The following is a 5652-nucleotide window of genomic DNA, read 5'->3' on the forward strand; positions in this document are numbered from 1 at the left end:
TGCTTTCTTTCAGTCTGAAGATTTCATAGAGGTAAGAGCTCTCTAGTGGCTTGGCTGTGGAGATTAAAGGTGTGTGCCACCACTGCCTATCCTGCATGGCTGACTAGTGTGACTATTTTGTGTTATGGTCTTCAGGCAAGCTTTATTTATTAAAATACAAATGAAATATCTCTATAGTTATTATTTTGAAGAAAACCAGATGCAGTAGAGTTTGGATTCACAAGAGAAGGGGCTTAGCTCCACCTACCAACACCAGGTGGGAATGGGGGTTCACAAGAGAAGCACTTTAGCAATTTAGTCCCAGAGGTGTATTTATTTCATAGTCCCAAACACTTAAAAAGTGAGGTAACCCAGATCCAAAAAGATGAACATGGGATGTACTCACTCATAATTGGTTTCTAGCCATAAATAAAGGACATCGAGCCTATAATTAGTGATCCTTGAGAAGCTAAATAAGAAGGTGAACCCAAAGAAAAACATATAGTTATCCTCTTGGATATTGGAAGTAGACAAGATTGCTGGGCAAAAATTGGGAACTCGGGGGTGGGGTGGGAGGGGGAAAGGGGAGATGGGGAGAGAAAAGTGTGAAGGGGAGGATGGGGAGAGCTTGGGGGAATGGGATGGTTGGGATATAGGAAAGATGGATATGGGAGCAGGGGAGTATATATCTTAATTAGGGGAGCCATTTTAGGGTTGGCAAGAGACTTGACTCTAGAGTGGTTCCCAGGTGTCCAGGGAAATATCCCCCACCTAGTTCCTTGTGCAGCTGAGGAGAGGGAGCCGGAAATGGCCAGATCCTATAGCCATACTGATGAATATCTTGCATATCACCATAGAACCTTCATCTGGCGATTGATGGAGTTAGAGACAGAACCCCACATTGGAGCACCGGACTGAGCTCTCAAGGTCCAAATGAGGAGCAGAAGGAGGGAGAACATGAGCAAGGAAGTCAGGACCTCGAGGGGTGCACCCAACCACCAAGATGGTGGGGCTGATCTAATCGGAGCTCACCAAGGCCAGCTGGACTGGGACTAAAAAAGCACGGCATAAAACCGGACTCCCTGAACGTGGTGAACAATGAGGGCTGCTGAGAAACCAAGGACAATGGCACTGGATTTTGATCCTACTACATATACATATACATATACATACATATATATATATATATATATATATATATATATATATATATATATATATATACATACTATATATCCTAGCCTGTTTGGATGTTCACCTTCCTAGACCTGGATGGAGTGGGGAGGAACTTGGACTTCCCACGGGCAGGAAACCCTTACTGCTCTTTGGACAGGAGAGGGAAGGGGAGTGGAGGGGGGAGGGGAGGTAAATGGGAGGTGGGGAGGAGGTGGAAATTTTTAATTAAAAGAAGACCAAGTGCTTGGCAACGCTTTGTTTCTTAGATGAGCAGCAATGCAGAGTTTCTGTCCAAGTTAAACCACTGAGAAGGACAAGACAGAAAAAGGTCTCAGCATGAAGCTTTGTAAGTAGAACCAGCATTACTGACAGAGCGGCAAGATAAAGAACATGAGTATGGCTGGAATAGCTGTCCACCATGGTCAGTTTCCCAAAGGGCTAATAACAAACACAAATCCTCCAGACTTCATTTTTCTGAAAACTAGTTTACAGGAAAATATTTGCCTTTTTTTTTTATTTCTTGTCAAAACTGCTTTTAGTGGGTAGATATCAGTCCAGTTTAGAGAAGTACATTGCTTTTTTTGTACTACCTAGGATGAGTGTTACAAGAGGAGGGGACTGGTCTTACAACGGAGAACTTGTGGTCTTGCTATTGAGTGGAGAGCAGGTTATGTAGGAGGATGACAAGTAGCACTGACTGCCCTTTGGAATGGATGGACAAGTGAGTATAGGAGTTCTGAGTATTGGGCTCAGTCTCTTTGTACTGTCACAATCCCCACAAGACACAAACAGGCACAGGTGTGCTTTCTCTCTCTCTCTTTTCTCCTCCTCTCTCTCCCATTCCACTCCTCCTCTTCCATTTCCCTGCAGAAAAGAGCAGGTCTCTGAGAAATATCAACCAAACATGACATAATAGAGTACAATAAGACTAGGCACACCCTGATATCAAGGCTGGATGAGGCAACCCAGCAGGAGGAAAAGGGTCTCAAGCACAGGCAAAAGTGTCAGAGACAGTCCCTACTCCCACTGTCAGGACTTGCACAAGACCAACATGCTACACAACCATAGATATATGTAAGAGCCCATATATAGGAGAGACCCATGCATAATTGCTTGTTGTCTCCCCAGTCTCTGGGAGCCCCTCTGAGCCCTGGTTAGTTGATTTTGTGGGCCATGTTCTTGTGGCGTCTTTGATCCCTCTGGTTCCTGCAATCCTTCCATCCCATCTTCCACAAAGGATTTCCAGAGCTCCCATCTAATTCTGCTGTGGATCTCTGGAACAAGAAGTTAGAGGCACAGTCCTCTGTATGCTCACCCTTATAAAGATTCACTCCCTTATTCCACAGTTATCTGCATGAATTTATTTTACTTACTTTGTATTGTCTAATGTGACTTTGCCCTGATATTATTAAGCAGATAAATAAATGGCCATGTACTTTAAAGATAAACATTAAAGTATAATAATTTTAGTTATTATTGGAGATTTAGAAAGAAGGAAGTATCCTGTTGGTTGTCAAAATCTTTATATAAATCATTAAAAACCATTATTTTCATAAACAAAGTATTGTACATCTGTTTTTCTTCATGAAGATCCCAAATTACCATTTGGAATTTGCTGCATTTTGCTGTAATATCTATCTATCTATCTATATGTCTTTCTGTCTATACACACACAAAGAGAGACTATTTTTTATGACTTTCATTTTGTCTTTGAATTTATTTTGTATTGCCTATGTGATAATGCTGTCTTTCTTGAAGCCCAGCAGTTTGTATCACTGTTTACTTGTCACCCTAGAGAGGCCCACCCCATCCTTTTCATTTCCAGACATTTGGACCAAAGAGGCAAATGTTTTGAGCCAGATTTGAATTTGAGTGAACTGGGTTCTGGGTAAAATCTGGCCCATTTTTTTTCTGGAGGAATTGTTCCATCTTAGGGGAATGAAAGCCACAACTTCACAAGTTTACTTGTATACTTTAAAAACATTATTTTAAAAATGTTATTCATGTGTTTCTGTGAGTGATTACTACATGTGCATGGATGCTAGAAGATAGTGTTGAACCCCATGAAGCTGGAGTTGCAGGTAGTTGTGAGCCTCTGGGAACTGAACTTGGATCTCTGAGTCCCTGCTGCAGTGTGTGTTCTCATTGGTTTTCTGTCTTGTTTCAGAGGACTGAGCTATTGGAGAGGTGGGTTTGGAATGGCTGGAGGTGTTGTCTATGGTACAGCACTTGGAGTGCTTGTGTGAGTGCGGTTGGCATGCCCAGTGTGCTTGGTGTAACTTCAGACAGAAAAGAAAGCTGTTCATCTGGGATGGCAAGCAGCATTGCTGGGTCCTGCTATGCAACGGGAAGGAGAGTTGACACAACTCCCCCACCCACTTCCACCATTTTATTTCTCTAGTGGAAAATTACCTGGCAGCTGTCATAAATTTTGGTAGCTTAGGAACATGCAACCTCTTTCTATGTGCTGATAATCAGAGCAAAAAAAAAATGTATCTGCAGGGTTAAGGAAGCAAAAAAGAACTAATGAATGCCCAATCTCCAAAGACAGCCGCTGCCCTCCTGACTGCTCTCCCAAGGAAGGCATTTGGCACCGCAGAACAGCACTACAGAGACACACGGTTACAAGACAAAGAACTTGTAGGTTGCCTGGAGGATCTGCTTGGTGAGGACAACCATGGTCACTGCTTACGGGGAACATATTCAGCTCAGTGCTATGTAGATCTGTAGACCTCTGAGGTCCGGAAGAAGGCTTCTCCTTGCTTTTTGCTTTTCACCAGTTAATACCAGTGTCACCTGAGCAGTCTGGATGTATTTCCAGCTCTCCTACTTATTTATCCCTAAAAAGCACACAAGTCCTGCCCCTCATCAATCTTCATTTTTTTCCCCTCACCCTTGCTCCTTCATCACTTTATACCTCTTGAAAGTATATTTTATTTAGGCCATGTGATGCATATTGGCTGAGTATAAAGAGGGAAAGTAGTTTTAATGACCTATTAGTTTTTCAGTCTGTGTGTGAGTCAGCAAGGTTCACCAGAGCTAAATAGAAAGGTATCCACGGTGAGAGAAGAAGACTGTAGTGGGCATTTATGCCAAGGAGAGATGAGAAACACTTGTTACATACTTGGAAATGTTTGAAAGCAGTGATTTCAAAGTTGTGATCCTGAGTCTCTTACTATTCATCATTTTATAAGTTAGAATAATAACATATGATAAATGGCAAAATGAGATACACGCTGAAAGACTTAGGACCTTAGTTGTGTGTTCAAGAAAAAGATGTTTTGTGACTGATATTTGCTTGTTGTAATGTCAGTAGTTAGGCAGTCACTTTTAGCTTTTGAAGAAGGGTATGTTTTAAATCTAAACAAGATCACAGATAAAAGAATTATAGTATGTCAATGTTTACATGAGTCTATTATATTAACAGCATTGTAAGACGTAAGTGTGGTCCCACTGCAGTAAAAGTAATTTTTCTTTCAAATAATGAGTTACAATATATACTTTTAACTTTGTTGTCATGTCATTATGAAAGGCCATTATTTGTTAATGTTTTAAGGTTTTCCTTTTGCAAAACATTATTTTAATTTTGGGGGTGGTGGTGGTATGTGTGCCATGGCACACAGGTAGAGTTCAGAGGACATCTTGTAGAAGGTAATTCCCTCCTCTCATCATGTGGTTCCAGGGATCAAACTCAGGATTTGTCGGGTTTGTCAGCAAGTGCCTTGTCAGTAATTTCTAATATGTGTGCATGAATCTCCTCATTATTGAATTTATGTGGAGCAGGCATGGAGAATGTAATATGCTTTAATAAATGTGAGTGTAACATTTAGTTATATGATTGTAAATGCTTGTTTTAAACTCTCTAGGCCTTATTTTTCTTATGAATGAGATAATGTGACATTCCTTAGGAATGTTACAAAACTGCAACTAATAATTTTTAAAAACAGAGAGCTCTAGTGTCCTGTCCATGGTAATAAATGTTCATAATGATTGTTTAGGTTGTCTCAGCCTCAACAAGCTCTGAAATGTTGAAGAGTGAAAGCTCTGGCTAAGGGGCCTCTAAGAGATGCCAAAGCTAGACAGATTTAAAAGAAATCAAAAGGGTGCTCGCTTCAGCAGCACATATACTAAAAAATTGGAACGATACAGAGAAGATTAGCATGGCCCCTGCGCAAGGATGACACGCAAATTCGTGAAACGTTCCATATTTTTTCTGTGTGAGCCTTGTCAGTTTGGATGTTCACCTTCTTGGGCCTGGGGGGAGTTGGGAGGACCTTGGACTTCCCATAGTGTAGGGAACCCTGACTGCTCTTTGGCCTGGAGAGGGAGGGAGTGGGGGTATGGGTGGAGAGGGGGGAGGGAAGTGGGAGGAGGGGAGGAGATGGAAATTTTTAATAAAAATAAAAATAAAAAACAAACAAACAAAAAAAGAAATCAAAAGGCAGAAAAAAACAGTACTTTACTGTAAGTTAACTAATATATTTATTGTATTGATGA

The 5652-nt window shown here is 41.2% G+C and overlaps 1 non-coding gene across 1 annotated transcript; it reads left to right on the plus strand.

The window, feature by feature from the left end:
• The first annotated feature begins 5258 nt into the window (after nt 1-5258).
• On the plus strand, nt 5259-5367 carry LOC119810993. The gene has a single exon (XR_005284913.1). It is a non-coding gene; the product is annotated as a U6 spliceosomal RNA (small nuclear RNA).
• Nucleotides 5368-5652: the final 285 nt, after the last annotated feature.

This window comes from Arvicola amphibius, chromosome 3, assembly GCF_903992535.2.
Source record: "Arvicola amphibius chromosome 3, mArvAmp1.2, whole genome shotgun sequence".
Classification (NCBI taxonomy): Eukaryota; Metazoa; Chordata; class Mammalia; order Rodentia; family Cricetidae; genus Arvicola; species Arvicola amphibius.